This window comes from Panthera leo, chromosome B4 (genome assembly GCF_018350215.1).
Source record: "Panthera leo isolate Ple1 chromosome B4, P.leo_Ple1_pat1.1, whole genome shotgun sequence".
Taxonomy (NCBI): domain Eukaryota; kingdom Metazoa; phylum Chordata; class Mammalia; order Carnivora; family Felidae; genus Panthera; species Panthera leo.
This window is the reverse complement of record NC_056685.1, coordinates 114137998-114150249: the sequence shown is the minus strand read 5'-3', so window position 1 is coordinate 114150249 and position 12252 is coordinate 114137998. Positions and strand designations below refer to the sequence as shown.

Genomic DNA, 12252 nt, shown 5'->3' with positions numbered 1-12252 from the left:
ACTTCCCCACAGCCTCGGGCAGGAGAGCAGCGCTGGGCAGGCTGTTGAGTGACAGTTGATTTACAGCTGGCCTCATCTGCTACCTCGCCCTCCTGGCTCCCCTCTTAACCTCTGTTCTCCTCTCTCTGCTGTTGCACCTGCCGAGATCAGCTGAGCCACTGTGGCTGCCTGTCGTTAGAGAGGAGCTCTGGGGCCCGAGAAAGTTGGGTGGATGGAATGGCCTCTCCTTGGAAGCAGGTTCTCTTTAGGTTCAAGGCCTTTGGGAGATATCCACTTAGGACATGGGCAGTCTTGCCTGTTTATTTAGGGTGTGGACTGGGAGTCAGGACAGGAGTTTTATGAACAGGGAGGGAGTTTTGTTGTGTTTTTACCTTTGTGCTGATTCTTTCAGGGAAGTTGAGTAGTGTGATAGAGAAAACTGTGATGAGAGGAAAAAAAATCAATTTTAGCGAAGTAAATGTAGGTTCACTTTCGTTTGTAAATATGTTTCTTCCATTTGTTGTTACTCCATCCATAAGTTGCGTGCATATAAACCTTAGATTCAGATTCTTTTAAAAAAAATTTTTTTTTTACATGTATTTATTTTTGAGAGACAGAGACAGAGCACAAGCAGGGGAGGCACAGAAAGAGAAAGGGAGACACAGAATCTGAAGCAGGCTCCAGGCTCCGAGCTGTCAGCACACAGCCCGACACGGGGCTTGAACCCACAAACCGCGAGATCATGACCTGAGCCGAAGCTGGACACTCAACCGACCGAGCCACCCAGGCGCCCTAAAATCTTTTTTTATTCAGTCAGTGTTGCTTTCTTTCAAGGAGGCACAGAAACTTAGTATCTGCCAGTGTGACGGTAGGTTCCGGCTGCCATACACAGGGTAGGTGGTGGCTTCTGTTAGTTGATAGTTACTGATGGACAGCATGTACCCCTCATTCTGTGGTGCCCACACACACAGGCACACGTATGCATACACACATACTCACTTGCATGCATGTGCACGCGCACGCACACACACACACACACACACACACACACACACACAACCTCTTATGTCTTTTTAACTTCCCAAAGCCATTAGACATATAAAATTTGCCTTAACCGAAAGTTTGAATAACAATTCTGAAATAATGGATGATATCCATTCAGGCAGTTTGATGGCTTAAAGCAAGACTGAACTTCCTACGTCTTGAAAAGCTTATTCCCAGAAATAAAGCTAAGTGGGCAAAGGAAGACCTATCTCTCCCTGCTGAATAGGAAACAAAACTGCACATATTAAATGATGTCTCCAAGGTGCTATGCTGCTTGGAACAAAGGTGCTGTAGACACCCAGGCACTTCGTGTTAAGATTGAGCACATAGTCTCAATCTTATAAGGCCGTGGTAAAGTTGCCTGAAAATGAGTCAGCAGGACTTTGTGAGCCATTCATTCCCCTAATAAAACACCCTCCTCCCTAATAAAACATCTCTTGCCTCTCTCTTTTGACCTTGGGCAGTCTATAAAGGACAATGTCCTTCCTTTGGGATTATCTAATCTCTAAGAGAAAATGCCTTGCCCTCCTATATTGCTGGCGGGAGCGTAAAATGGTGCAGCTGCTGTGGAAACACTTTGGCGATTCCTCAATAAGTTAAAAACAAAGTTATTATGCGTGTTTATAACCCAGAATATTCCACTCCCAGATATATAGTCTAAGATAATTTAAAACATATGTTCATACAAAAACTTGTACATGGGTGTTCACAGCAACATTATTTATGATAGACAAAAAGTGGTGACAACCCAAATGTTCATCAACTGAGGAAAAGAAAAACAAATGTACCCACACAATGGAATATTACTCAACCATAAAAAGGAATGATGTTTTGACACATGCTATGACACAAATGGGCCTTGAAAGCATTATGCTAAGTAAAAGAAGTCAGAGACAAAGGGCTGCACACTGTATGACTATATTTATATGAAATGTCCAGATTAGGTGAATCCATGGAGATAAAAAGTAGAGTAGTAGTTGCCAGGGCCTAATGGGAGAGGAGAAATGGGGAGGGACTGCTAATGGCTATGGGCTCCATTTTGGGGTGATGGAAATATTCTGGAATTATATAGTGATGATGGCTGCACAATAAGACTATACTAAATACTCCTGAATTACAACCTTAAAATAACGAATTTTATGGTATGTGAATTATATCTCTCTTTTTTTAAAGCCTTAACAGGGCTCTGCCAATTTATTTTTTTCCTTTTGGATTAAGACAGGTAAGTAGAATGCATCTCAACTTGGGCCTCTGGTGAAGTGTTTATTAGGCTGAGGGCTCTCTTTTGCCCTTCTTGATATGCTCTATGGAGCTGGAGGAGCAGATACTAAGAATCCAGAGGTGTGCAGGAGAGCACGGATGAGAGCTGGATGGGTCAGCTGCAGTCTTTGGGGAAGAGCAGTACTCTCCATTTACTCCGTCGACAAGTATCCCCGGAGCCCTTTGATGGGCTAAATCTTGTGTGATTACTAACATGAGTAAAACCAGTCTCCACCTTCACGAAGGTCAGGTTAAGACAAATGTGTTAAGCAAACAATCATAATTCAAAGTGAGCTACCTACTACAGGAATGTACAGTTGACAGGAGAGCTTGTGGAAGACATTGGGGGGTGGGAGGGTCGTCCCAGCCTTATCAACAGGAACAAAGGGGAGGAAATAGGAATGATGGTGTGCTTGGGACAGATGGGGAAATGGCCAGCATTTCATTGACATCCTTAAGGCAAGTAATTACTCAACTCTTAACTTTATCTTTTTTTTTTTTTTTTTTTTTTAGTTTATTTATTAATTTTGAGAGAGACAGAGACAGAGCACATGGGGTAGGGACAGAAAGAAAGGGGGAGAGAGAGAATCCCAAGCAGGCTCTGTGCTGACAGCTGCAGAGGCCAGCCCAGGGCTCAAGCTCACCAACCATGAGATCATGACCTGAGGCCAAACCAAGAGCGTGTCACCTAACTGACTGAGCTTCGGTGACCCTTAGTTTTGTCTTTTGTAAAGCTTCTTTCTAAAGGTTATATATGCACTGGCTAAAGTTTTGAACAGATCAAGAGGGAACACAGTGGGTAGTTATCTTCCTTGGACACCCTTTCTTCTAATTGTCCTCTCCAGAGGGAACTATCTTCAGATAGTCTTCTCTCTTAATAGATCCCTCTTTGCTTTATTTTTGAGAGACAGAGACTTCATTGTCAAGACTAGATCACAGAGAGTTAAAATGAAATTTTAAAGATGAAATTCTATAGATTGGTTGGTATTCATTTACCTGATTCAATTCCATTCAGTTCAGTTCAATTTGCCCCAACCAATTCTGTTATCTTTACCTTGTGGCAGGCCTTTCATGTCAATTAATTGATTTTAGTGACTTAACAAAAAATTTGGTTGTTAATTCACTTATTAAAAAAATATTTCCTGAGTTTCCTACCAAGTGATGAGCTCTGTTCTAAGACTTGGGGATAATGTCGTAAACAAGAGAGACATAATGTCTGTCCTCAGGGAGCTAATTGGGGGGTACAGAAGATAAGAAAGTCAGGTCAGGGGAACTACTCTACATTATCTAGTCTTTGGAGATGTGATATTTGAGACCTGAAAAACAAGAGCGAGCCATGCAGATATTGGATGGACCACACAGCTAGTGCAGAGGACCTGTGGTGGGAACCAGTCAGGCATATGGAAAGAAACAGAAAGGAGGCAAATCCTCAGAGGAGGAGTGGAGAGGGAATGGGCTTGTATTTGTTTGTTAGGGCAGCTGTAACAACCACAGCCTGAGTGGCTTAAGTAACAGAAATTTATATTCTCAAGGTTCTGAAGGCTAGAAGTGCAAGATCAAGGTGTCAGCAGGTTTTATTTCTTCTCAGGCCTCTCTCACTTCCTTGTAGATGGCTGCCTTCTCCCACTGTCTTCACATGGTCTTTCCTCTATCCCTGCCCGTGTCTAATCTCTTCTCCTTGTAAGGACACCAGTCACACTGGATCAAGGCCCACTCATATCACCCCATTTTACCTTAATTACTTCTTTAAATACCCTATCTCCAAACCAATCACAATTTCTGAGGTATTGGGGGTTAGGACTTCAATATATAAATTTGGGAGGACACAATTCAGCTCATAGCAGGGCTGGTAAAGTCTGAAAAGTGGCTAGATTGTGTAGGATTTTGTTGGCCAGGGTCAGAAGTTTTATTTCAGAGTGATTAGGAACCATTGGAAGCTTTTAAGCGGGGAGGGGGGCAGTGTCTGATTAATATTTGGGAGTTAGTTTCTCTGGAGATCCCAGCAAGGGGAACTAAAACCCCACTGGCCCCAAGCCCAGAGGTGATCTTCTCTATCGACCCAGGGCCTGGATTACATTTTCTTCATCCTGTTCACTATTCTTGTTTTTCAGCAGAGTTTGCACAAAAAGAAAACAACACACTCAGGATAGTATGCCTCAATATTCCAAACAAATTCTGAAATGCATAAAAGCTTAACCATAAATACACATTGTGCAAGACTCTCTGATCTATTTATGGCACAAAAACCTCCTAAATAGAGGGACTGGATCAACTGCAAATAGCCATTGTTGACTTTCTATGAGTACATTGGCTATCACGATGGCTTGTGTGCCGTGGGGTTGTTACAAAGACACATTTCTGTGTGCTGGTACTTTTCTGTGCTCCTCAGTGGATTTTGTTTTGTCATATGGGTCAAGATCTCCAACCATAAACAAAGAGGAAATGTTGGCTTGAGAAATACCTACTTTAATTTGTTAATAAGCAGAGCTGAAACTGGAAAAAATAATTTTGTTATGTAAACAAAAGTTTGTTGTTTGGTTAGTGCAAAGCATAACTCTTGCAAAATGCTAAGGGGACATGGTCCCCATGGGCGAACGTTTAAAATGGCTTTGGAAGAAAAGAAACAGCAGCTCTGTTTATTGTGCAAATGTAGGGAATGTCAAAGCCGAATCGTCAAAATTATTTTCAACAACTGAATGCCATTTATGAGCTGTGAGGTACCTACTTCAACAAAACTCTTTCAAGTTTAAAGGGAGAAGAATCTCTTTTTATGCATCTAAAGACAGCATCAAAATTAACATCTGAGTTATAAAAATAGTCCATGAAACAGATGACTTGATTCTGTGACTTGATATTTTACCAGATAAAATTCCAAGTGAATCTCTTTTCTCTTTTGCATTTTTGAGAGCTATTTCCCTTCTCTGGTTTGGTCCTCTGGTTAATGTGTTGAGGCAGGCTCTTGTCAGCCAGATGGAATATAATCTATATTTAGAGCTTCCATTAGCTCTTGTGTTTGAATGTGCTACCATGTCCTAATTTCAACACAAATATTCTACAAGAGTGGATTGCCATTTATATTACTGCTGCATAGTAAAGTCAATTATGCTAATACACCTTATTTTTTGTGAAGCTTTTAAAAAAACTCTTGCATATTCCCTTTTTATTGGGTACCTATTGATAAATGGGAAGTTGTTAACTTGATAACATTTACTAGTTTTCAGACTGGCCAGCCTTAGTTCTGGTTTCTCTCCATGTCCCTTCCAAGCTGGTTTGGATGCTGGTTAGTACCTCCTTTGCAGCTTGGGAGAGTTCAGCAGCCCAATTAACTTTGAGAATGGAAGAATGAAAAATGGAACCAGTCCATCCTCAGCTAAAAGGTTCATTTTGCCAGAGTAGTTCTTTTTTTTCTAAAGTAAGAAATTATTGTGTTATCCCAAATGCACAGGTACTACTGTGCCAAAGTGCTGTGGAAAGCTTAATGCTGAACTTTCCTAAAATCAATTGAGTGTTAATGAAAGTTTGGGGGTAGCAGAATTCAAGAGAAAAGTACTCTTTGTTTTATCACCATCTCCCAAAACTATATAGTGGAAAGCTCTGCTGACATTTATAAAAATAACAACTCCCCTTGCTTGTGCTGGACAGAATAGAAAGCCATTTCACAAGCTTTCTGCATGGAATCAGAGTAATCCTCCTGGTGCCCCCTGGCAAAGACCTCTTCTGGGTGAACAGAATGCTGGCATTGTCATCGGAATCCTGGGAGCGAGGCCTTGGACCAGGTCTTGGGATTTTAATAAACATAGCAGATGAACAACCTTCTGGAATCAGAGTCTTTAACAAAACAAAACAAAAGTCTGAGGCTACAATTACTCGAAGGTTTATTTGGACCTTGGAAGGGAGATGAGGAACCTATAAATGGCCTTATGTACAGGAGAAGGCAGATAACCAAATTCATGCTTGTTCTCAATCAGAGCAGCTATCTGTACTCAGAAGAAATATCTGCTGTGTGATTTGTCACATGGAGGAAAAGATCAGGGGTTCAGTGGAGTCGCCAGAAAAATTGGGTTGTGTCATTTCCAGGCACCAAGGTCAGCACAGAAGATCAGACATGGGTAGACGTCTGGTGTTTGCTCATTCACAGGTCAGCTGAGACACACTTCTTGCTACCATGTCCTATGACCCCTGGTTGGAGAGGATGATAAGTGCAGACCCCAAGTTACACCAATAATTCTCAGGCCCAGCTCCTGCTATTTTTATGGGGTCTTTGTTTTCTGCTCACAACTGGACTGCAGCCACTGCTGGCTCCCCTCCTACTTCTCTGCCTGCTTTTCTCTGCTTTCCTCCTGGGCCTCTATGACTCTTGATTCCAATTCCAGTGGGTGGATTTTTTGCCCCCATGCTTCCAAGCAGTTCTCTGACCCCAACTAGATGTCCTACAATTCAATTCAATTCTGACATCATGTACTTGCAGACAGTGCCAGACCCTATAGGAAAGGGTTCAGTTCTCTCAAACCCTGTCCTTTTGGGTTTTTATGGAGGCTTCATTACCCAGGCATGGTTGATTAAATCATTGATCGCTGGTGACTGATTCACGTCCAGCCCGCACACCATGCCCCCCCCCCAAGAGGTCAGGATTGGGGAGAGGTAGGAATGAAAGTTCTAACCTTCAAATCATACTGTTGGTTCCACTGGAAACCAGCCCCCACCCTTAGGTGCTTTCCAACTGTCACCTATTAACATCACAAAAGACACCTTGATGGCTATCATCACAGGAAATTTGAAGGGTTTTAGGAGGTCTGTGTCAGGAACGGGACAATGGCCAAATATATATTTCTTATTATAAACCACTTCCTGAAACTGTCACTTAAATGTTGACATTACCCGGGGTGTGCCCTATAAGCCTATCTGTTCTCACTTTATGTGCAGACCAGAGCTCTTTCTCTGGTTCCATAGATGTCTCATAGTCAGTACTGAGTGATCTGAATTCATGATGCTCCCACCGCTGAGATTGTGCCTTCTCCTGAGATCCTCATCTCTAATAGTGATGGGGATTCATGGTGCTCGTGATATTACCGGCTCTGTTCCAAGCATCTGACATGCTTTACTTCATTTCACCTTTTCGAAAACCTGGTACAGAGGGTACAGATATTATCCCCATTCCACACATCTGAAGCACAGAGTGATTCGGTGCCTTGCCACAGGTTCAACAGCTAGCTGTAGGTAGAGCTAGGGTTTGGCTGCAGGCTGTGTAAGCCAGAGCCCATCTTTTGAACAACTCTGCTGTGCCACTTGCTGTTTGCATTCACCCAGGTCAGAAATCCGGTCATCATTTTTGATCCCTCTTCTCCCTTGGCTGCCTCTTCCAATCCAATGCCCATCTCATCACTCTTACCTCCTGAATAACTTCACTGTCACCACTGAGTCCAAGCGATTGCCCCCTAACTGGATACACACAATGGGCTCCCAACAGCTCTTCCTGCCTTCATCTCTTTTCTGCTTCCCACCCCATGTACTGCTGACATTACAACCAAAGAAATCTCTCTAAATTGTAAAGTCACTGTGTCACTCTGATAATTAAAATGCTCCAATGGTTTCCTGTTGTCCTCGGGTCAAAGTTGTTAAGAAATAAACTGAGGCATATTAAAAGTTTTTCAAGTTTATTTGAGCAAAAATCTGTTCTAATTGGAATAGAATCCCAAACTGGAAGTGGTTAGGAGTGCTTCATTGACAGGAGCCAGAGGAAAGACTTACATAGAGTGGATGTAGAAGCCAAGAAAGGAAATTATTTGATTGGCTGTAACTTTAAGCCTAGGTATAAGCTTGTTTGTAATTGGTTACCCTTAAGTTTCACTTTCTTAACTTGGAGGCATTTACAGGCTTAGATTTTGGTTTGCTTATGTCAGTCATCCTGGCATTTAGAGCCACTTCTGTCTAAAGGCCTCCTTTTTAAAACTAATTTAACACCCTTAACATTACAAAAAAGGCACGATTTGGCCCCGTTCTCCTTTCCAGCATCATTCTTTCCAGACTTTCCTCTCACCTTGTGCTGTCCACATGCTCCAGTCTTTCTGAATCTCTTTCCTTTCCTGATTCTTAGAAGGGCACCTGCTCCCTGTTACTCCTTGGCCACGGGTTGTCCAATCCCTTTGCCTGAAACACTTTTACCTTTTGCTTTACCTCGTTTGCTGCTTCTCATCCTTTGCGCTTCAGGATCTCCTCCCTAAGAGCCTAAAGGGAATTTGGTGCCTTGGCTGCGTGTTCCAGAAGAGCTGCTACTTGCTTTGTGCTGGTTCTGTTCTAAGTACTTCAAATATATTCACTTGTTAAATTTCACAGCAACCCTGTGAGGTAGGTACAATTAGCATTTAGCAGATGAAGAAGTGGAAGTACAAAATGTGTCTGTCATAGTCCACCAGGAAAATGATGCTACTCTAGTAGCTCACCAGAGGAAACTTGATACAGGGCTCTACTACGAGGGTATGGCAAGAGCACAAAAGGCAGAGGACCGGCGGCAAGGCAACCTGGGAATGAGCAACAGTAGGAAGCTGCTTTTGCAAGTTACAGGGGTGGGGGTGGGTGGCTGGCGTGGAGGGGATGTCACCAGAGCTGAGGTTCTGGGGCTGCCCAACAGGAATTGGAGCCCAGGAGGAGACGCGGCCACTTCCAGAGTGGCCACCCCAGAGAGGGGACAAAACGCCTTGACATTTCTCTCCTTTTTACATGTTAAGCTCTACCACTACATCCCGTTGGCCTAGCTAACCCGACACTCCATGGCAGAAATGTCGTTCTCAGAAGTCACAGGGAAGATGGGGACTGGGTTGAGAGCAAACAGGCAGGAGGCAGACCCAGAGAAGTGAAGTAATTAGCCCAAGGTCGCACGACTTCTAGCTAGAGCCCAGGTAGTTTGTTCCCAGAGTGGGCACCCTTAATGACTTGCCTTAATATCTTGCCTCTCTGAGAACCTTAGGCAAGGCACTGAATCCCTCTGCCTCTGATGTATAAAATGTGGATAATAGTACCCTCTGTATAAGGCTATGAAAAAGATTAAATGAATTCAAATATGTCACATACTTTGAACAGTGCCTGGAATAACACATACACAGTCAATTTTGGTCACTCTTGCAGAGACAGGGATCTCAGGAGGAGGCAGTGGTCTGGGGGTGGAAGCTATGCCACTACCGTTCCAAGCGTTTTCACTATAATGTGGTTGCTGTCTCCATTCCACAGATGCTAAAACTGAAGCCCCAGGAATTTGACTTGTCCTGGGTGACACAGCAAAAATGGAAGTAGGATTCAGGACCTGGATCCAGAGCAGGTGTGTGTAACTACCATATTGAAATTCCTGTGTAATAGACGAGCTAACCTGAAGGCGGTGGCTCAGTCTGTACCTTTCGCCTATCTTTCCCTAGCTCTAGCTCAGTGCCCGGTGCCTAGAAGGTACTCACTGCATGTCTGCTTCATGAGTTTGCTGGTGCCCAGGGAGAGGGGATGTTCCCAGACTTGTTTCTGGACTTCTCAGTCAGCAGTGAGCTGACCAGTCCAGTCATGGGCTTCAGGCACAGCCTCTCTTCAGAAACCGATTGTACACTGTCTCCACAATGTATCCCCGAGAGTCCCAGCTTGGGCATTTCATCTAGTTCTGTGCTGTCTTCTCCTGACTGCCTGCTCCTACAGGCCATCTGTTTTTCTACCTCGCTGAGGGCTCCGGGGGTGCCAAGGCTAACAGTTACAACGGGGGAAATTGCCACAGGACAACGTAAGAGAAAATAAAATGGGGTAAAAGGTCACCATGGGAGAGTTCTGGAGAGCACTGAAAGATCCTAATTTGGAAGCACATCTGGACCTAAGATGGGACGGAGAATTACACTTGCTAGGACACGTTATTTCTATTTTTATCTGTGTAATTGACTTGGTGTATGAAATGGAAGCAAATCACTCTTTTCTGCCTCTTTAAGAAGGCAAAGTAATTTACGCCAAATGTTGGAAGAGCTGTACTGGATTAATTACTGACTTAAGTTTTGGCTAAACTCGGTGTTTGATCCTTTGCAACAGTATGCTTTGGGGATGCTGTCCTTCCTGAATTTTCTCTCATCTTGCCAGCTGAAAGAGTCAGTCTTCTTGTGAGAAGCCAGTGTGTGTTTATTTAAGAAGCAGTATGAATTAGGTGTCTGATAATGGTTCCCTTTTCCCTTTCGCTGTGTACAAAGGGAGAATCAAACTGCTCAGTGCTTAGAAGCACCTAGAATTTCAAGGCACGTTTTTTATGTCCTCACTTCACCACTGCCACATGCTTTCTATCCTATTTTCTTGGTCTTTTATCCCTCCTCATTTATATTGTAGTAGATTGCATCTTGCTTAATTGTATGCATCTTCATAAGCCACCCTCAGTCCTTCCTGGAACAACACAAATAAATAGATACTGACTCAAACGTTTTTATTGTAGACTTGATTCTTCCCCTTGTTTTAGTGCAGTTCTTTGAGTTACTGACAAGCATCATTGTCCCATTGCTTTCTTAATGAACTCATGTAGCAGAGGCCTTTTTAAGGCAAAAAGTTAAATATTAGGTTCCAGGATTCCTAGCTGAGAGAAGTTGTAATTTAGAATTGGTTGATCAAGAAATATATGTTGAGTGGTTGTTGGAGGCAGGGAGTGGGGGGCAGGTGAAATGGATGAAGGTGGTCGCAAGGCACAAACTTCCAGTTATAAGATAAATTAAGTTCTGGGACTGTAATGTGCAGCATGGCAACGAGGGTTAACGATACTGGACTATATATTTGTAAGTTGCCAAGGAAGTAGATCTTAAAAGTTCTCATCATAAGAAAAAAATGTGTAATTATGTGAGGTGATGGATGTTAACTAAACTTATTGTGGTGATCATTTCATAGGATATACAAGCATCAAATCTCATTATGTTGTACTCCTAAAACTAATACAATGTTATATGTCAATTATGTCTCAATAAAAAATGCACAAATGACCCCCCCAAAAAAATCAGATACACATTTCACAATAATTGAGTCATCAGAAATGATAGTGAGTGACCAGGAAGGAGTGTTTGCTGAAATGGTAAGGACCAGAAATGAGGCAGTCCTAATGTTTTAATACCGGCTTGCTATGCACATTCCTATCCATTACACTTATTGTGTTTTGGCATTTGATTTTGTAAAATTTAAACACGGTATACAGTATAGATCAAGGAGAGGAAATCATTTGAGCAAGTAGATTAATACAAATAAATACAATTTAATACAAATTAATTAATACAGATTAATACAAATAAATCCACAATGGTCAGTGCTGAAAAACAAAGAAAAAACATATGCTGAAAATTTACTTGATTTTGCTAATGTTTTAAAATGAGGTTTTATTTTATTAATACATATACAGAAATAAAATTAAGGAATTTTTAATTTATCAATTATATCTTATTAATCACAACCAATCTGTATACATTTGAAAAATAGTTGCATATACATACGGAACTTGCCACAACTTCAGAGTGCCCCAGAAGCTGATCCTTGCCAGCTAGGAACCCATCATTTTACCTTTATTCCGTTTTCAAGGCATATTCGATTAGGTGCTAGTGTCTCCAATATATACTAGAGTGTTTTCTTTTCATGAAAAATGGACAACAATTGGCTAGACCTCAACCTTTATTGATGAAATTTCCCTTCTACCTTTCTAGACATGCACTTCATTAAAAATCACTTCATTAAATCTGAACGAGATTTTAAACTTGTTTAAGTGCTTTGATGCAATATTTTTTGTCAATTATATATAATTTAACAGTTATATATTCCTATTAAAGAATTGTTCTGAAAGGAAACTGTAGGAAAATGAATGGCTTGACTGAGGTCACATTTCAAGTCAGAGGCTGACCTGAGACTAGAACTTTATTTCTTAAAATGAATTCTGTTGCTTTCTCCCTTATCTTATGTTAACTAAGGGCTGTCTCTTTTTTAAAAAATCTT

At 42.0% G+C, this 12252-nt stretch overlaps 1 long non-coding RNA gene across 1 annotated transcript in view; it reads left to right on the top strand.

Moving 5' to 3' along the window:
* LOC122224921 overlaps positions 1–9589 on the top strand; it is a 67840-nt gene extending 58251 nt beyond the window's left edge. Inside the window, exon 4 of the long non-coding RNA XR_006205026.1 lies at positions 9508–9589. This is a non-coding gene — a long non-coding RNA (uncharacterized LOC122224921). The remainder of the gene's footprint in view (positions 1–9507) is intronic.
* Positions 9590–12252: the final 2663 nt, after the last annotated feature.